Raw genomic sequence first — 22,269 nt, forward strand, 5'->3', positions numbered from 1 at the left:
TTATTTCCTTTTTTTTCTCTCATATAGTCTTTTTTATAGCAAGGAAGCACTCATTTATTCTCCACTTAAATACCATACTTAAGATTAAAAATCACGTTTGGCAGTGTACTGCAGGACGCTAAATAAGACTTCACACATGTCGCTTTGGATTTCTTGATATCTTGTTATATTTTTCATCATCCATTGGAACAATTAGTTCAGTTTCCTAGAAACATTTGAACAGTAGTTACGTGTTTGCCCAATAACCCAGTACCCTCCGGGTTTTTGAAGTGAAGAATGTTACTTGTACAAGTCAGAATCTGATACCAATTAAATGGTGACAGCTTTGACAATAAATGAGAATATGCTCTTCCATGGCTAAGAAGGTAGACTGCCACAGCTGACAGGTCCCAAAGATACATGGACTTCTCATATAGTCTTGAGGGGTACCAGGAGGGTTGATGGTATCTATTTCTTTCAGTTAACCCTCCCAGAAGCTCTCTTTAGAATGCTTGTGGTGGCACTTGGATGAAACTCTAAAGCAATTGGAAAAGTCAGGTTAACAATCAATTACATATATATTGAGCTGGAGATTTGCAGGAATACTTTTTCTTCCAATGTATTTTTTTATTCTCCCCCCTCCCCAATTTTCAGATACAATAAATGACTTGAAGAAGATACTATTTAATGAAATATTAAAGGCCTTAGAATCATTCTATCCTCCATGCTTTCTCTGTTTAAACCTGAAGACTCATCTATCACTTAAAATTTAACCCCCTCTTTTTTTAATTTTTTACCAATTTCTCATGAAATTAATTATTCATTTAAATAGTTCTCAACTTTCTCCTTTGAGACATACGATGACATTATGATAAAAGGAGAATAAGTTTTATTACTGTGAATTTTTTTATAGCTAGCAATTATTTAAATGGTTGGAAGAATTGTAGTTCATCTCTTTCTCACAGACATATAAGGGCCAATACAGAGTATGTACATCTATGGGAAAAAAAATTAAATTCATATATACTTCATGCCTGAAAAATGTTTTCATTTATATGTGCCTATATGTATTTTGTGGTATTCAGAATGAAAATAACTTTCCTCTCCCCTCAAAAAGAGTCTACTTCTAAGAAGACTAAGATAAGAAGGTTTCTTCCATTTAAAGACAAATTCTTTACTTTGAAAAGTAAAATATAATAGTTGATTAAAAATTCAGTTTTTTGGACTTCCCTGGTGGCCCAATGGTTAAGAATCTGCCTGCCAATGCAGGGGACACGGGTTCAAGCCCTGGTCCAGGAAGATCCCACATGCCGCAGAGCAACTAAACCCATGCACCACAACTACTGAGCCTGTGTGCCACAACTTTTGAAGCCCACGTGCCTACAGCCCGTGATCCACAACAAGAGAAGCCACCACAATGAGAAGCCCATGCACCACAATGAAGAGTAGCCCCCACTCGCTGTGACTAGAGAAAGCCTGTGTGCAGCAACGAAGACCCAATGCAGCCAAAAATAAATATAAAGAAATTAGTTTAAAAAATTCAGTTTGTTAAATCTGATTGAAGATTCAGTCCAAAGCAATTTTGGAAGACTAGTATTTTAATTTGCATGCTGTAGTTTTTTATGCATTTATCTTATGCAGCTGGCTTTCAGTTTTGTGAAATAGTCAAGCAACTGTTGATAGGTGTGTTGAATTTAGTAAGACTGCCTTCCTTACTTAAATGATCTGTTTCCGTTGAACTGCAAGTTAAAGATGACCTCATGCTTGCTGACATATTATTAGTGATTGATTGTTAAAGGAATGTTGATATTTCCTTATGATGTTTATTTTGCTTCTTCATATATCATGTTGACCTTATTTTTTGTCCATTGTACACTTTCTGTTTTCTTTGAGAAGGACACCAAGATAAATGTTCATAAAACAAGTTATGAATTATATCATGGAAAATATCCAAATAGGAATTATCTACTTTACAAGTACCAAATCTATCTCTTTTAAAAATATAAAAATAAAAAATAAAAGACCTTTTTTATAGGTCAAAATTTTCTCTTATTTATGCCTACTATTTATTTTATCTTTGAGTTACCATTACTTAATAATATAAAAGACTCTATTTTAAAATTTTTCTAATACAGTAAGTCCTCTACATATGAATGAATTCCATTCTGAGAGTATGTTCATACGTCCAATTTGTTCGTAAGTCCAACAAAGTTAGCCTAGGTACCCAACTAACACAATCGGCTATACAGTACTGTACTGTAATAGGTTTATAATACTTTTCACAAAAATAATACATAAAAAAACAAACACAAAAAATAAAGAAACCATTTTTAATCTTACAGTACAGTACCTTGAAAAGTACAATAGTACAGTACAACAGCTGGTCTACAGGGGCTGGCAGCGAGTGAACAGGCAAGAAGAGTTACTGATTGGACAAGGGAGCAGAGGTGGGAGATGGTAGAGCTGAAGGATTGCCAGCAACAGGAGACGGAGGCCAGGCTGCAATTTCACTCACACCTGACATCGATGTCACAGGTTCTGGTTCCTTGCTGGATTCAATTCTATCTCCCCTCTTGAAAAAATGATCCAGTGATGTCTGGGTAGTAGCTCATTTTTTCTTGAAATAGATGACATGGTAGCCCTGGATTGCATTCTGAACAGCTGCTGCAACCTTTGTGTACTGTTCTACGTTTGGGTCCTGTGCCTTAAAAACTAACAGTCATTCCTCAAATAAAGAAAATCCCCCTGACATTTCCTGCATCGTGAATCTCTTGGGTTCTTCAGTTACTTCTTCCTCTTGTCTTCTCTCTTCATCCTTTCTCTGGGCCTCCAATGCCATCAGGTCTTTGTAAGCTCCTCGTATTGCACAGCAACAGTACTGTAAAGTACACAAAAGCACAACCACCTGTAGAAGCTGCACACACGTGACAATGTACGCCAGACACGTGAACTAACTTACGTGACTGGACATACAAACGCATGTTTTCATCTTTGAAAGTTTGCAACTTGAAGTTTCGTATGTAGGGGACTCACTGTATTTTGTTATAACATGTCATCTAACTGAAAATATTAAAAACATTTTTAATTAACTTAACATCTTAGAGTCATTTCATTAATTCACTCATGCTTTTATTCAGCATCTTTTTCTAAATACCTGCGCTGTACCAGCATTGAGCTAGATCCTGGAAATATGCTGGTAAACCAGAGACAAAGTCTCTGCCCTCATGGAGCACAGCAGAGTCTGGTTATGGAGATAGGAAAAGAAAAATAACTAATAAATGTATAAACTAGAAAATTAAACATTGATGAGCATCTGAAGAAAATAAGCACAGGGCTCTTATAGCACTTAGTTCATTGAAAATTTGTGTGATAAACTCATCAGTTATTTGGTGTCAAGTATGCATAACACATACACATACTCTTTCACTCTCCTAAGAAATCATTATAGTTTGCTTGAACTTTAAACAAAATTCTGTCAAATATGGCTTTTCAATTATGATAGCTTTGCTATTTTAAAAATAATACACAATCACAAGTGAGGTAAAATGGACACAACAAGAAATTTAGTTTCCATTAATAGCCTGTGACAACTGTGAACAACATGGGATACATGTGCCCTTAGGATGAAGCCTAATTCTCCAGCCTTATCTCTCACTGTTCTTCAGTAATCCTTCTCCACCCATGTTCCAGTCTTAGGGAAGTCCTTGCTACTGAACATGTTTTATTTTTTCTTGCCTTTGGCCCTCTGAATGTACCATCTCCCATATTTTCTACATTCCCTACATTTTGTCTCCTTCCCTCCCCCTACAGAGCTATCATGTCTCAATTTAGACTAGTGGTTTTCAAGATGTGGTCCCCAGAAGCATCAGTATTACCTGGTCTTGTTAGAAATGCAAATCTCAAGTTCCATCCCAGACTATGGACTCAGGCACTGTGGGGTGGGTCCCAGCAATCTGTGTTTTAACAAGCCTTGCAGGTGACTGATGTACATGCCTGCTAACATTTGAGAAATCCTGGTTTAAACTTTTTCTAGAAAGTCTTCCCAAACCCTCCACAGGCGAGTGAGTCTGTGTATATAGACTTCTTATGTGTATTTCTAACACAGGGTTGGCCAAACTATAGCCCTCCAGACCAAACCCAGCCTGCAGCTTTTTTTTTTTTTGTAATAAGAGTCATTGGAATAAAATCACATCCATTTGCTATGTCTATGGCTCTATTGAGTTACAATTGCAGGAGGCAACAGAGGCTGTATGGCCTCCAAATCCTAATATATTTTGTATCTGCCCCTTTGCAGAAAAGAAAAATAGGGCTGATTCCTGCTCTAATACTGTAACATAGCACTTATTACACTAAATTATCATTAGTTGTTTACTTACTATTCCTTTACTGCCAGGTACATTTCTGAATTCTGGGATGCATTCACCCTCATGGATCTTACATTCTTGTGGGGGAGGAATAGACAGTGAACAAATAAATATTATTCCCTTATTCAATAACATGATTGGAATTGTATATTGTTCACTATGGTGTCTGGCCCAGTGTCTGGTTCATAGTGGACATTCAATAAATATCTGTTTTTTTCCATTTTTTAAAATTGAAGTATAGTTAACTTACAATGTTGTGCTAGTTTCAGGTGGACAGAAAAGTGATTCAGTTCAGTGAATCTTTTTCAGATTCTTTTCCAGTATAGGTTATTACAAGATACCGAGTATCATTCCCTATGCTATATACACTAACTCCTTCTTGTTTATCTCTTTTATATACAATTGTGTGTACATACTAAGTAACCATAAGTTTGTTTTCTATGTCTGTGAGTCTATTTCTGTTTTGTAAATAAGTTCATTTGTATCAATTTTTTAGACTCCTCATATAAGTGATATCATATGATCCTTGTTTGACTTACTGCACTTAATATGATAATCTCTAGGGTAAATATCTATTAATTAAATGAATTGCCAAATGAATGAATGAAAAAATGCCACGGAGTGACAGGAAACGCAGTTCTGTTTGTACATGAGAGTCAGAGTACATGTAACTGACCTGTCTTGGGATTATTTTACTCTTCCCTGTTCATAGCTAATATCCTGAGATTCTACACTCAGTGAGTCTCAACACTCATTTGGTGTTTGATTGCCACAAAAAGTGCTACATACCTCAGATAATATTAAAAAATTTAACTCAGCTTTAAAGTAATACATTCTTTTAGGAGAGGAAGCAAGGTTCGTATATATATATATGGCAAGCACAGTGAGTCGTGAGCCATTTCTGCAACTCCAGTAGTTGGGAATGATCACATTCTACCTTACTATGGTATTTTAAGATATAGGCTACAGATATGAAAAATAGTTTGGATCTTGGTTGAGTGGTTCATTATTTAAAGCACCAGGATAGCCTTATGTAAAATAATATTTATCTGTATTGAGAGAGTAGCCATTTTCCTTTATGTTGTTTACATCAAGAAGAAATTATGAAAAAAACCCCACAACATTGTAAAGAAATTATACTCCAATAAAGATGAAAAAAAGAAGAAATTAATCTCAAGTCACTACCAATTATGTATTAGTCATACTGATGGTAAAAATCCTGATCCAACATATTACTTTGTTCACTGGCAAATTCTATCCAATATGATCAAGTAAGAAAGGACTTTATTTTATTCCATCTGGGGATATATGTATATGTATAGCTGATCACTTTGTTATACAGCAGAAATGAACACACTATTGTAAAGCAATTATACTCTAATAAAGATGTTAAAAAAATGAAAACTGCTAAAAAAGTAAATCAGGAGCTTTAAGTTAGTGACTTTCAGATGGAAATAAGAAAATCATGAACAGCTGAAGATTTCCCTGCATTTGGAGCTAATTATTAACCCTACCTATGAAGCTAGTATAGATATCCAGCCAGTGAAGGTACCAGATTATTTGTACATTAAAGTACCTATTTTGATTTGTTTTATGATTAAATAAAATTGAGGAGATAGCCAATGTGTTTTCCAAGTGACCATTTTTAATTACGTGACTTGATACTCAGCCTATTCACAGAAAAACCCCAGAAGAAAGATATACAGCCCGAAGTTTTGATATTGGACATTGAGCACAAAGTTGTGCATATAAAATGTATAACACAGTGCTTGGCAGATAGTAAACACTCAATAAGTGATGGCCATTGTTACTAACCAGAATCCAAAAATTGACTTTCGAGAGGGACATGTTTTCTGATTCAAAGATGAGAGACAACATCCCAAAGATCTCCTCTCCCTGCAAAAAAAAAAAAAAAAAAAAGATTCATGGAAGGGATATCATTTGAAGTAAGTCATAAATAATAGTTAATATCTGAGAGATAGAAATGGGAGAGAGTTCAGAGAAAATGGCAGGCTACATGTACATTTCTGTTGCCCTCTCCTTCCCCTTAGAATTACTCACTGAGTGGAGCAGCATCCAAAGAAAACTGGGTCTGGAAGCAGAGAACAAGGTCTTGCCTTTGTGGAGATCCTGGCAGGAAGCACATACATAGGACTTACCTCTTATCTGGGCCTGCCCAGATCCTGGACACTACAGAGAAGATCTCTTGTTGGACCAATTAGAGCTTTGTGCTTCCTGAAAAGAAGTTTGTCCATTGAGGTCTATGGAGCACTAAGAAGAAACTAGCACCTGCCCATCCACATTTGCTGTAAGAACTTACTGGTCCCTCAGGTCCCTAAGTACCTCCCCCAATGCTGAAGAATTTGGAAGAGTTCTCTTTATCTCTTTTACTAGAAAGAATTAACCATTATAATTTATGGGAGTAGAGGGATTTTCTCCTTTGGACTCAATAGGTGGTCAAAAAACCTCAAGCTGATGTATCCCCTGCTCAGAGGGCCAGACACAGCATGTCTCCCACAAATTGTGGGATTAGAATAACTTGGGACTGAAAGTAATGGGAGAGGAATGCATTATAAAAAAAGTGCCCTTGGAATTGATGGGTAACCATTAGTAGAATGTAAAATTTCCGTAGAATCTCCAAACTGACGAGAGGAACGAGATAAAGGTAATTTGATCAAACAAGTAAAAAAAAAAGTATGGAAAAAATAAAAGAGAAAACAGCAGTGTATAATAGGGACTTCCTGGGTGGTCCAGTGGTTAAGACTCCATGCTTCCACTACAGGGAGTGTGGGTTCAATCCCTGGTCAGGGAACTAAGATCCCCGTGTGCCATGCAGCATGGCCAAAAAACCCCAATGTATAATGGATAGAGGAATTATTGAACAAATTATGCTGCACCTGTTCTTTGGAAGTTTATACAGCATTAAAGAAAATTAATAAAAACTATATAATTTGAACTGGAGGTAAAATTTCTATGAGGTATTCATGAAGAAAAAAATCAAAATGTAGAGAATTATAATGTGATCATATTTTTATAAAACAAACAATGGAAAATCTAGATGACTATAAGTTTGTGTGTGCAAATATATTTGGATTGTGTATGATTATATGAGCGTGAAGAATAATGTAGAATAATAAAGATTTCTAACATGACTTATGGGGTGAGGGTAGGAAGGGCTTATATTAACAGGAGATAATGTGAGTAAATATGCAGAAAGAGAGGGGGCTGAGGGAGCCAAGAAACATAGGAAAAGCATAATCAACAGTAATTTGATCACACAAATAAAAACAAAAATAGGCTACTGTGAAAAAAAATTCACAAAAATGGAAAAGAAATTATGCAATTAAAATAATACAAGTACATTTATGTGTACAGAAGTGGTTTTAAAGGAAAAAATTGGAATGGGCAGAGGTGTACCAGACAAATTAAAAACAAAGAAAGGCAGGAGAAGCAAAGTTGATATTAGACAAGTTAGGAATTTTAGGTTAAATAGGATAAAAAGAACACTGTGTAATAATAAAAAATAAAAGAGTAGTAAAATGCAATTCTTTATGGAAAAGAACAGTAATAACTTATATTTTCCAAAAACACAGTAGCTGATTATATAAAGACAATTTATTAAACCACAGGAGAATTTGATTAAAAAAATTAAATTAGGATATTTGGATTCACATTTATAGACCATGACAAATCAGGTAAACAAAAAGAAGTTCAGATGGGAAGAAATTGAATAATATAATCACACTTTGTGTGTGTGTGAGTGTGTGTGTGTAGGGAGAGAAAAGATAGATAGATAGAGAGAGAGAGAGACAGAGAGACAGAACCTTGCATCTCACAAATAGGGGACAATTTTTTTAATATCCATGGGATATTTTTAAAATCAGTGTTCCACTTGCTGACAAAGAATAAATGAAAACATTTTAAAGTAGAGATTTTACAGATCACATCCTCTGATAGTTAATTTTATAATCTAGAAGTTCTGAAAAATCAACTACTTGGAAATTAAGAAACATTCTCTTAGATAACCCTTAGATGAAGGAGGAATTCAAAAGTGAAATTACAAATTATCTAGAGAGTTATAAAAGGAAAACTCTACACTGAAATCCATGGGACACAGGTAAAGGTATTCTCATAGAAAAATTTACATTTTAAATGGTTTTATTACTAAAGAAGAAAGACAAAAAGTATGGAAAGTTGGTATTAATCTTGAGAAGTTAGACAAAACAAAGAATATGCTAAAACAAAGCAGTAGAAAGAATACATAAAAGTAGAATCTGAAGAAATGAAGTAGAAAATAACAAATAAATAAGAAAAGATAAACCTGAAAACTATTTCTTTAAAATATCAGTAATATAGATTAGGAGCTGAATTAAGCAAAAAAGGGAAGCAAAAATGAATTATATCTCCATTTTCATTTCCTTCATTAGGAAAATCCTAAAAAAAAATGGAGATATAATCTAGATACAGATGAGATTTAAATAATTATAATCAAATACTCTAAACTTTTGAGATTACATACATGTTTTCCAAGAAAAAAGATAAATTACCAACATTGACTCATGAATAAGCAGAAAACTTGGGATACCAATTATTGTAAAATAGATTGGAGAGGAGATTTAAAACATATCACTAAACAAGGAACTATGATTAGAGAGTTGCAAAGATTAATTTTATCCAATCTTTAGACAAGAGATAGTTCTAATTTATTTAAATTATAGACCATAAGAAAATGGGAGAAGTTTTCTAAATTCATTATAAAAAGACAATATGATATTAATATCAAAACATGATAAAAAGTGTACAAAGAAGGAAAATATAGTTCAATGATAGTTTAAATTATAGATGTAAATAAAACATTATCAGTTGGAGTTCAGCAGTGAGGTATTCATAGATAGGATTCCAGGAATATAAGAGTGAGTACAAAATCAGGAAATTTAACACATTTTATGACACATGATGTTAATGAATATAAATGAATATAGCCCTAGATGCTGAAAGTTATTTGATGAAATTCAGCAGATATTCTTAATAAACTCTGACTAAAATAAGAAAGAAAAGAAACTTTCTTAGGATATCCTGTCTTAGGATAGCATAGTTTTCACTTGTAAACAATGAGAAGCTCACTTTGACGATTATTATTTAACTTTAAAAAATACATTCTAGCAAATGCAATAAGAAAAGAACATTACTGATTATTTAATGTTTTCTGTATATAAGTTCATTGTACCATTTTTTTTTTTTAGATTTCAGATATAAGTGACATCATATGATATTTGTCTTTCTCTTCCTGGCTTACTTCACTTAGTATGGTAATCTATAGATCCATCCATGTTGCTGTAAATGGCAGTATTTCATTCTTTTTATGGCTAAGTAATATTCCATTGCATATACATACCACATCTTCTTTATCCATTCCTCTATTGATGGAAATTTAGGTTGCTTCCATGTCTTGGCTATTGTAAATAGTGCTGCTATGAAAATTAGGGTGCATGTATTTTTTTAAATTATGGTTTCTCTTGATATACTCCCAGGAAAGGGATTGCTGGATCATATGGTAGCTCTACTTTTAGTTTTTTTAAGGAACCTCCATACTGTTCTCCATAGTGGCTATGGAGAAAAATTTACACTCCCACCAACAGTGTAGGAGGGTTCGTTTTATGCAAAAATCCTCAACAAAATACTAGCAAACCAAATCCAACAATACATTAAAAGGATCATACACTATGATCAAGTGGGATTTATCCCAGGGATGCAAGGATTTTTTACTATACACAAGTCAATCAGTGTGATACACCACATTAACAAATTGAAGAATGAAAACCATATGATCATCTCAATAGATGCAGAAAAAGCTTTTGATAACATTCAACATCCATTTATGATAAAAACTCTCCAGAAAGTGGGCACAGAGGAAACCTACCCCAACATAATAAAGGCGACGTATGACAAACCCACAGCTAACATCATACCCAATGGTGAAAAGCTGAAAGTTCCTCTAAGATCAGGAACAAGACAAGTACGTCCAGTGCAAAACTTCTTAAATGACAAAGTCAGAGCAAATTCTCCTTGCTCCCATTCTCCCTACTACACTTGTGTTAAGTGCTATATTCATAAGAATTTACCAGAAATTTAACAAATAGATTAAAAAGTCATATTTTATCACTGTCATTTTCAGACTAACTCATATGTATGCATGGTCAACATTTGTGTCACTCAAGAGACAATAGGCTTTGAGGGAGCTAAGGCACTATAGGAAATTCACTTGACAACAGACTTCTCTTGCCGTATTCAAAACGGAAAGCGTTCTAAACCTCATCACATGCTCCTCCACATTCCCTTACAATGTAATTTCATCCTTGTTCATTTTAAATATTATTGAAGGGAATTGAAACTGACAAGCCTCTTTGGTAATAGTTTAGGAAACTAGATTAAACATGCATTGATTTGCAAATGAAACTTCATGCAGCACTTCAAAGTAACTCATTCAAAAATCTTAAAACTAATAAATGTGGTCCAGACATATAAATCCTCCAAATCATACATTCTATGCTTTAACATATGAAGAGATCATAGTATGGGGTATCTTACAAACAACAAAAATGAATTTTTTTTCTTATGTTAAAAATCAGGTTTGGTCAATTTCCATATGCTTTCACTGAGCTGAGGAGGGGAGAGAGAGTGATGGGGGACTATTCAACATAAATTGGGCATTTGTGTAGCAACTATACTAATAGATTGAGGTTTTTTAGTCTTCTGTCTTACACATATTTAAATAAATTACAAATACACGCAATGTTTCAAAGGGATTTGAATATTGTTTTCATAGTGACTGAATTGACTTCAGGGTGTATTTTAGTCACTGGAAGAAGGTGGGTAAATATTTTAAAGTAGCAGTTCAAACTTTTATAATCCTTGTTTTATTTTTAAAAACTCTGATTTCAGATGGCTGATTCCTTTTATTAAAAAATAAGAAAAATATTGTTTATTTGTTATTGATACCTGCCCCCCCATTGGGCTGCACCCCGCAGGCTTACAAGGCCTGTACTTGCCCAGCTTCAAGATCAAAGAAACAGCCCAGTGTCGGTGACAGAAGCAAGGTCCTGGAGCGACACTGCAGAGCGTGCAGTGGATGGCAGGCAGGACAAGGTCATGGTGTCAGTCTTCACTCCTGGGGGCTGGGGGTGGTAGGGGGGAAGTTGCCAGTTATAGGGGGAATTGACTTCAGGTTGGCTCATTGGTTACCAGGGAAACCAGCAGAGGGGCACACCCCTCACCACCCCGTTGATAATCTCTCCAGGTGGAAATATTCTGATCTAAAGGTTAGAACAATCACTAGCTGGGGCCTGGGGCAAGTATGTAGGACGGTCAGTCAGGTGATGGTGTAGGTGAAGCAGGCACTGGTTGAGCAGGGGATGTACAGAGAGCAAAAGAACAGTCATCAAGAGGGAAGAGATATGGGAACATATATATATGTATAACTGATTCACTTTGTTATAAAGCAGAAACTAACACACCATTGTAAAGCAATTATACCCCAATAAAGATGTTAAAAAAAAAAAAAGAGAACAGTCATCTTGTGTGGTCTGACCATACACTCCCCAACCTTGGCAAGATTATAATCCTCAAAAACTTTCAATTATCATTATATTTGAGTGGATCACACACTAACAATTACATTGATATCAAAATTGGCATTAGGATTCTAAAATATATACATGTGAAAATACTATGGAAGTCAGTTATACAGGAAGAAATGATATTTAATAAGTTTATATACTTGTTTATTCATTTATTTAGCAAATACAAATTAAACATTTATTAAAAAACAAATCCAGGATCCCACCAGGTGTTGGAGATACAATGATTAAACAAAACAGACTCATTTCCTGCTCTAATGAAACTTAAAATATCAGGTTAGGAAATTGACAATTATAATATAGTAAGATAATTGATAAGTTTTGAGCTAAACAAGATGAATTTTGTAGTCTCTACTGTTGAGTCCATTAAAAAAATGTTAGGCTCCTATTTTGTGTATGTCATTTTTATTAAATATTTATTATGGAGATGAGGAAAAAAGTCATTTGTGGTAGATTGCATTTTCTAAAAATGTTCACAGCAATATTTCTGGTCTCACATGCTCTTATAATCCTTGTCACACCAACAATCAGGACAAGGAGTCTATTTTCTATCCCTTTCAACTTGGAAGGGGTTGTATATGCTTTGACCAAAAGAGTATAGCAGATATGATACTACATAACTTCTAAGACTAGATCTAAAAATTATACAGCTTCTCCCTGCCTCTCTCTTAAGATATTCACCACTGGAACATAACCACCATATTGTAAGGAAGCCCAAGTTTAAATGAAGGTTGTGTGTTCATATTTCTGTTGATAGCCCCAATGGAGGTCTCAGCGGATAGCCAGTACCACCTGTGAGATGTGTGAGTGAGCAAGCCTTCAGATACCTATAGGCCTCAGTCTTTAATTTGCCTCAGCTGAGTGGAACCAAGACCAGCCATTACTTCCTGAAGGGCACATTTGTGAACAAAATAAACGCTTTAGATGTTTTAAGCCATTCAGTTCGAGATTTTTTAAATGCAGAAATAGATAGTTGAAGAAAAAGTCTCTATATCTAAACTTCGGTTCATTTCAGTAAAGTAATTATTACAGTACTATATAGTAAGAAAACTACATTGGAAATTGACCACTAGTTCTTGCCTATATTTCTCTATTTCCCCAAATTCATTTCCTTTTATTCATATGCACTGTTTATATTTCCAGTCAAGTATAACTTTTACCTTTTACCTTTTACTCATTCATTCCAGAGACATTTATCGAACAGGTACTATGTCCTAGGCATTTTTCCTAGGTACTAGTTCTCACTGGACACACTATGCTCCTTCACAGCTCTATATCTGTTCTATCAGAATATCTTTCTTTACCTTCTCTGACATACTTCAACTCCCCTTTCCATAACCAGTTCAGATGTCACATCTACTGTGAAGCCTTTCCTCACTCCACTGGTAGTAGCTGTATCTTCGTCTTGTTTTCAGATCACTATGCATATGTCTGTTATAGCTCTTACACACAACTATGATTCTAAATTTTAGTCTAACTCCTTACTAGATCTTAAATCTTTGGAGGTCAAGAAAAATGTGTTTTTAATCTATGAATCTCCTGCACTCTGTACCACAGTATCAGCAATATATTAGTTTCATAATACATGATGGTTGAATATTGTTAAAATATATTTAAGTATTGATTAAGCACTGGCATTTTAAAAACTATTTTTAGTACTCTATGAGAGTACCATTATACACATTACAATAACAATTATGTCTTTAGCTAGTGGAAGTACTGAGCTGAGATAATCAACAAATTTCATGTATGTCACCATAAGTTGGTCAAGTAGTCATAGCTTTTGTCCACAACTAGCCTTAGATGATTTTAACAACCTGACAGAAGATTAAAGATTTTATTTTCTATTTCTATACTCCAAATATGTTTAGCTCTCAGATAGCTCTAACATAATCTCATAAGAAAGAATTTTTATTAACCTATTGAGCTGCCACATTGAGTAAAAGGCCCACTTTATGTACAACTAAGATATATTTTTCATGACGTGTTCAGAACATCTTCTGCTTAACAGGATGTTTCATCCAAATAAATTGGTGTGATTGTTAATGGTACTTTTCTTTTTAATCATAAAAGCCTTCCGTATTAGGAACTGAACTGTTATCATTTACTGAGCTACAGTTCACTGGAGCCAAGAAAGAGATGGAAGGCCTCTCTTTGATCTTTCCCATTTCAAAGCTCAAATGGAGGTACCTTATGTACTTTTTAGTTACTTACATTTTAACAGGGTTCATTAAGAAATAATGCCATAAAATCAATTATGTTAGAGTTTCAGCATTGTGAACATGACCATTACCAGATATGTAGGAAATTTGAGGGCTCTTTAGGGAAAGTTTCCTACATTATGAATGCTGCTTGGATTGACACCTCTGAGAAAGAGAAAGAAAAAGTAAATAAAATGACTAATTAGGACTTACAAAAGAGCCTAATTATGTGGAATGAATCAAATGGTGCCCTTGACAGTCAGAAAAAGTCTTTTTCTCAAAGTTCAGTCATTGCAGATGTATATTTTAACAGAACAATAAGTGGTTAATTGGGCGAAAGATTTTTTTTTTTTTTTTTTTTTTTTTTTTTGCGGTACACGGGCCTCTCACTGCTGTGGCCTCTCCCGCTGCGGAGCACAGTCTCCGGACGCGCAGGCTCAGTGGCCATGGCTCATGGGCCCAGCCGCTCCGCGGCATGCGGGATCCTCCCGGACCGGGGCACGAACCTGTGTCCGCTGCATCGGCAGGCGGACTCTCAACCACTGCGCCGCCAGGGAAGCCCTGGGTGAAAGATTTTGATGGCTCTTTCATGGTCTAGTTTCACATGTCTTAGTTATCTCAGAGATACTTTGGGAATATTATAAATAAACACAAAGCTATCTCACTGAGAAGACAGTTCTAAGAAATATGGCATTTTTCATAAGTAAAATTTTTACACAGACTGAATTTATCCCCAAGTAGTATAGGTACCCATGCACTGTGACATTAGGAACTCTGATAATGACTCTTACTGTTTCCCAAATTTGCACACTCCAATTTAATATTCTCTGGTGGCTGAATTTTTTTTAATAAGAAAGATTATTCTATTTCATTCCTGATACTAAGATTGAAAATGTGAATATTCTAGGGCAAATAAATGGATGTCTGTTGTTCTTATGAAGTTGGAAGTGGCTAATAGAATCTTTCTTTTTAGAAACCGATTGTGATAGAGTGAACCATGGACTTTGGAAAAGAAAGAGGAGCTCTTACTTATAGAAAAGTTTTCCCATTTTATCATTCTGCCTAGGACCAACTCCATCCCCAAATAACTGAAACTTATCCATTTAAACAGTGGGTTGTATTTTATTTGTCATAGAAACATATCTAAAAATGTATTGTGCATTTCTTTGATTTATTAAAGAGAGAATACTGCACAGAATATAAACGTTCTTCAGGACCCAGAGTCATTATTTTGTTTGTCCTGAAATTATGCTAGATTGCTGTATTGTGTCATAATTCTGTTGTCTGGCTTTTAATGGCAGCCATCCCATCTCAGTGCTGCTGGTTTTAGCAGCAACTTCTCCACACTTCTCTATCCTTCATTATTTCTCATATACTCTAAGCTCTATAACTTTAGAGTCATAAAGTCCTAGGTTTCAGTTCTGAATACAATATTTAGTAGTGGTTACTTGACCTCTTTAAGTCTTGTTTGGTTGGGGGGTGGTGCTAATGGTAGTACTTCCTACAGGGACTATGGTGAGAACCTAACTAAAAATGCACATGAAGCCTAAAGCTTTTAGCTATAACTTGTTTAGCTGTCTGTGGTAGCTTAGAGACAACAAAGTATACCAAATGAAACAAAGTCTTCAAGCTTATTAAGTAAGCAACTCGAATTTTAAATATAATTTTGAAGTCATAAACATCTTTCCAGAGGGCACATCAATTCCTTTTCCCTGTCACAGAATGTTCTTAGGAAGTTAGAGGTACTTTCCACTAATATTTAAATTTAAATGGTGTTTAGGAGAGAGAGGATTATAGAAGTTGCTTGCCAGAAAAATGGGTAGAATTGTATTTTTACACAATAAAATCAAAGAATAATGTATAAGATTTCATTCAATGTATAACTATTACTTAAGATGCATCATTTGTCTCTCTAACTATAGCATAGTCACATGATGTTACCGCCTGAGTTTTGTTATTGCATTAGTATCATATACCCAACTTTGTGCTGTTTACAAAAATGAGAGGTGTACAACCAAGTGTGAGTAATATTAGGGTAGAGGGAAAAAAAATGAAGTGTGGAAGGGAACTTCTCTTGCTTTAGATATCATGGGTTTGCCCCTCCGTTTGAGTCCAAGGAAATACCTTAGGAATTTGCATTCCAAAGCATCATTTCCTAGATGAAGGACTTTGGGAACCTAAAGTGAATTTTTAAAAGGTCAGTTTTTAGTTGCTTATGGCCTGCCTTTCCTTCCTCACACAGTTATTACTGACATTCAGCATAGTCATGGAGAATATCCAATTAAGAGTCCTGCTTGGCAAGTCACCTTTAAATTCTTATGCTTTATTTGTCCCCTAGCATCTATTTGGAGTGCCACCATCTTGGAACATTGAAGGTATATGATCTTTATTATAATGGCCACTCTCCAAGGAAATAAATATTCTAAAATAAAAGGCAGACCAGTGTGACAAAAAGTATCTGGACTTCTGCCCTCCCATCAGATCACTACACATAATCTTCAGGGCTGTCTTTTCCTGACCTTTATTTTCCAGTTGGGACGTGTGAAGAACAATGGCATATTTATAACTCAATTACTTGGGGCTCTTTCAGCCTGAAGGTTCTCATACCTAATGATTTTGGCACCTTATGTGGAGTCAATTAGAGTTTGAGGGGAGGAATTGATATTGACTGAATCAGAGTTCATCTACTATGGCTTAGGAGTAAATTAGAGAATGAGTTCTACACTTTGTTCTAGGATCAGATCTTCTTGAATGGAAAGTTCCCAGGTGGTTCAGAGGGCAGCGTTGGCAGTACAATTGGCTTTTGAGAGTTACACTTGACAGAATTAAAATAACTAAGGGTAACTGGCATTTTGTTAAAATATCATAGGGAATCAGAGAACCAACGTGATGAGAAAAGTTTCTTGCTTGTTTTGAATCCTAATTAGAAAGAAGCATCTTTCTTCTAAGGCTTTCCACAGAGACCTCTTGAAAAAAATAAATGATTCCTTTCCAGACAGTGCTATTTTGTCTGAAGAGATTAGAAAATTTAAGTTATGGTCTTATCTTTAAAAATATAAGATTTTGCTTTTAAGAGAGAAGAAAAGTGGTAGATATGTAGTTAGATACTGACAGCTTCTGGGCATATTCAGATGTAAGTTTTAAAGACATTTGGTTAGAAGCTCTGTCCTTAAGTCTACTGCTATTTGATTTGACAAGATATTGACCAAAACGACTCCTGATTCATCATAATTGAATAATTGAATACGAGTAGCTCATTAAAGCAGTTAAAGCTCATTTTCTCTGAAGTCATTCTTTGTCCTTTCCTTTCATCTCCAAAGCTGATGATTATCACGAGTCCAAATCTTAGAATTATTCTACAAGTTGAATAATCTTGGCACAAATACTGCCAAGCAGCTTAGGACCCATTTTAAACCTTCGGAGATACTATGCAGTTTAGATTGCTATTTTAACACCAAACATCATAATAGAGAATACTCATAAGATAGCAAAAATACTATTATTGAGGATTGAGTTTGCTGAAGAAATTGGAAGTGAAGGATGAAGAAATACAAGCAGAATTGACCAGAGAATATCTATTTTAAATGGGCAGTTTGTTTTAGCAATTTGGCTTTGTATATAATGCTCAGTAATTTCATGTATAACCGGAGAGTTATGCTAGTATTTTGTTATTGTTATCAGTAGAGAAGACCAAATATGCCTACTTTTATAATATTGCTTTGTGGTGTCACCATTACAAATTCCTATGGTCATTAGTTTTGTTGAATTTCCTTAGGATTAAACTGTTGTCCCCATATATATCTTGGGGAAAAAAAAATCTTCTGGCTCACTTGTTTAGAAGTAGAGAAAAATCAACAGAATATGTTCAAAGACTAGCCACAGTGGAGATACCAAAGAAATGGTACTTGAGGAACTAATTTGGGTGACAAGACACACAATCATCAAAGATGACTAGTAATAATAATTGTATGAAAAGAATGATACAACTCATATGTTGTAGTTTTTGAGAAGTTTAGCAAAAGGAATGAACACAATGAGCTGGGCTAGTCAGGAATGTTATGACAGAAGTGGAGTTTCACTGTATAGAAGTAGATAATATACAGGGGAAGAAATAAGTGACATTCTAGAAAAAAAGCTGTGGGGAAGGACAGAGGCAGGAATGTTCAAGGGATGTACTATGGTTGAAATGTACATTTTATACTGGGATTGAAGAGGAAAATGTTGAAAAAGTAAGGGGATCAGATAGCAGAAGGACTGTGCTAGTTTTTGAGGGCTGCCATAGCAAAATATCACAGATGGGGTGACTTAAACAACAGAAAACTATTTTTCACAGTTCTGAAGGCTAGAAGTCCAATAAAGAGGTGTTGTGACAGGTTTGGTTTCTTCTGAGGCTTTTTTCCTTGGCTCTCAACTGGCCATGTCTTCACATGATCTTTCCTCTTTGTGCACACATCCCTGGTGCCTCTTCTTGTTTGTTCAAATTTCCTCTTCTTATTGAATTTAATTTAATTTATTTTTTATACAGCAGGTTCTTATTAGTCATCCATTTTATACCCATGAGTGTATACATGTCAATCCCAGTCTCCCAATTCATCCCCCCCCATCCCAACCCCCTGCCACTTTCCCCCACTTTACTGTCCATTCATTTGTTCTCTACATCTGTGTATCAATTTCTGCACTGCAAACCGGTTCATCTGTACCATTTTTCTAGGTTGCACATATATGCGTTAATATACGATATTTGTTTTTCTATTTCTTACTTCACTCTGTATGACAGTCTCTAGATCCATCGACGTCTCTACAAATGACCCAATTTAGTTCCTTTTTATGGCTGAGTAATGTTCCATTGTATATATGTACCACATCTTCTTTATCCATTTGTCTGTTGATGGGCATTTAGGTTGCTTCCATGACCTGGCTATTGTAAATAGTGCTGCAGTGAACATTGGGGTGCGTGTGTCTTTTAGAAGTATGGTTTTTGCTGGGTATATGCCCAGTAGTAGGATTGCTGGGTCATATGGTAATTCTATTTTTAGATTTTTAAGGAACCTCCATACTGTTCTCCACAGTGGCTGTATCAATTTACATTCCCACCAACAGTGCAAGAGGGTTCACTTTGCTCCACACCCTCTCCAGCATTTGTTGTTTGTAGATTTCCCATTCTAACTGGTGTGAGGTGATACCTCATTGTAGTTTTGATTTCTCTAATAATTAGTGATGTTGGCCAGCTTTTCATGTACTTCTTGGCCATCTTTATGTCATCTTTGGAGAAATGTCTATTTAGGTCTTCTGCCCATTTTTGGATTGGGTTGTTTGTTTCTTTAATATTGAGCTGCATTAGCTGTTTAAATATTTTGGAGATTAATCCTTTGCCCGTTGATTCATTGGCAAATATTTTCTCCCATTTTCTATGGCTTCCTTTGCTGTGCAAAAGCTTTTAAGTATCATTAGATCCCATTTGTTTATTTTTGTTCTTATTTCCATTATTCTAGGAGGTGGATCAAAAAAGATCTTGCTGTGATTTATGTCAAAGAGTGTTCTTCCTATGTTTTCTTCTAAGAATTTTATAGTGTCTGGTCTTATATTTAGGTGTCTAATCCATTTTGAGTTTATTTTTGTGTATGGTGTTAGGGAGTGTTCTAATTTCATTCTCTTACCCGTAGCTGTCCAGTTTTCCAGCACCACTTATTGAAGAGACTGTCTTTTCTCCATTGTATATCCTTGCCTCCTTTGTCATAGATTAGTTTATCCTAGGTGGCTGGGTTTGTCTCTGGGCTTTCTATCTTGTTCCGTTGATCTATGTTTCTGTTTTTGTGCCAGTAGCATATTGTCTTGATTACTGTAGCTTTGTAGTATAGTCTGAAGTCAGGGAGTCTGATTCCTGCAGCTCTGTTTTTTCCCCTCAAGACTGCTTTGGCTATTCGGGGTCTTTTGTGTCTCCATACAAATTTTAAGATTTTTTGTCCTAGTTCCATAAAAAATGCCATTGGTATTTTGATAGGGATTGCATTGAATCTGTAGATTGCTTTGGGTAGTATAGTCATTTTCACAATGTTGATTTTTCCAATCCAAGAACATGGTATATCTCTCCATCTGTTGGTATCATCTTTAATTTCTTTCATCAGTGTCTTATAGTTTTCTGCATACAGGTCTTTTGTCTCCCTAGGTAGGTTTATTCCTAGGTATTTTATTCTTTTTGTTGCAATGGTAAAAGGGAGTGTTTCTTTAATTTCTCTTTCAGATTTTTCATCATTAGTGTATAGAAATGCAAGAGATTTCTGTGCATTAATTTTGTATCCTACAAATTTACCAGATTCATTGATTAGCTCTAGTAGTTTTCTGGTAGCATCTTTAGGATTCTCTATGTATAGTATCATGTCATCTGCAAACAGTGACAGTTTTACTTCTTCTTTTCCAATTTGTATTTCTTTTATTTCTTTTTCTTCTGTGATTGCCATGGTTAGGACTTCCAAAACTATGTTGAATAATAAGGTGAGAGTGGGCAACCTTGTCTTGTTCCTGATCTTAGAGGAAATGCTTTCAGTTTTTCACCATTGAGAATGATGTTTGCTGTGGGTTTGTTGTATATGGCGTTTATTATGTTGAGGTAGGTTCACTTTATGCCCACTTTCTGGAGAGTTTTTATCATGAACTGTTGTTGAATTTTGTCAGAAGCTTTTTCTGCATCTATCGTGATGAGCATGTGGTTTTTCTTCTTCAATTTGTTAATATGGTGTATCACATTGATTGAATGGCATATATTGAAGAATCCTTGCATCCCTGCGATAAATCCCACTTGATCATGGTGTATGATCAGTTTAATGTGTTGTTGGATTCTTTTTGCTAGTATTTTGTAGAAGAATTTTGCATCTGTATTCATCAGTGATATTGATCTGTAATTTTCTTTTTTTGTAGTATCTTTGTCTGGTTTTGGTATCAGGATGATGGTGGCCTCATAGAATGAGTTTGGGAGTGTTCCTTCCTCTGCAATTTTTGGAAGAGCTTGAGAAGGATGGGTATTACCTGTTCTCTAAATATTTGATAGGATTCACCTGTGAAACCATTTGGTCCTGAACTTTTGTTTGTTGGAAGATTTTTAATCACAGTTTCAATTTGATTCCTTGTGATTTGTCTGTTCATATTTTCTTTTCTTCCTGGTTCAGTTTTAGGAGGTTATACCTTTCTAAGAATTTGTCAGTTTCTTCCAGGTCATCCATTTTATTGGCATAGAGTTGCTTGTGGTAGTCTCTTTGGATGCTTTGTACTTCTGCGGTGTCTATTGTAAGTTCTCATTTTTCATTTCTAATTTTATTGATTTGAGTCCTCTCCATCTTTTTCTTGATGAGTCTGGCTAATGGTTTATCAGTTTTATCTTCTCAGAGAACCATCTTTAGTTTTATTGATCTTTGCTACTGTTTTCTTTGTTTCTATTTCATTTATTTCTCCTCTGATCTTTATGATTTCTTTCCTTCTGCTAACTTTGGGTTTTGTTTGTTATTCAGTCTCTAGTTTCTTTAGGTGTAAGGTTAGATTGTTTATTTGAGATTTTTCTTGTTTCTTGAGGTAGGCTTGTATAGCTATAAACTTCCCTCTTAGAACTGCTTTTGCTGCATCCCATAGGTTTTGGATCATCATGTTTTCATTTTCATTTGTCTCTACGTATTTTTTCATTTCCCCTTTGATTTCTTCAGTGATGCTTTGGTTATTTAGTAACATATTGTTTACCTCTATGATTTTGTGTTTTTACAGTTTTTTTCTTCCCTGTAATTGATTTCTAATCTCATAGCGTTGTGGTCTGAAAAGATGCCTTTACATTATTTCAATTTTCTTAAATTTCCTGAGGCTTGATTTGTGTCCCAAGATGTGATCTACCCTGGAGAATGTTCCATGTGCACTTGAGAAGCAAGTGTAATCTGCTGTTTTTGGATGGAATGTCCTATAAATATCAATTAAATCTATCTGGTCTATTGTGCCATTTAAAGCTCATGTTTCCCTATTACTTTTCTATTTGGATGATCTATCCATTAGTGTAAATGAGATGTTAAAGTCTCCCAGTATATTGTGTCACAGTCAATTTCCTCTTTTATA

At 35.0% G+C, this 22,269-nt stretch overlaps 1 non-coding gene across 1 annotated transcript; it reads right to left on the reverse strand.

Annotated features, from left to right (window-relative positions):
- Positions 1–274: 274 nt before the first annotated feature.
- Positions 275–405, reverse strand: LOC137231354 (small nucleolar RNA SNORA24). Its single transcript, XR_010946478.1, has one exon. It is a non-coding gene; the product is annotated as a small nucleolar RNA SNORA24 (small nucleolar RNA).
- Between the last annotated feature and the right edge of the window lie 21,864 nt (positions 406–22,269).

Source organism: Pseudorca crassidens, chromosome 9 (genome assembly GCF_039906515.1).
Source record: "Pseudorca crassidens isolate mPseCra1 chromosome 9, mPseCra1.hap1, whole genome shotgun sequence".
NCBI classification, from domain to species: domain Eukaryota; kingdom Metazoa; phylum Chordata; class Mammalia; order Artiodactyla; family Delphinidae; genus Pseudorca; species Pseudorca crassidens.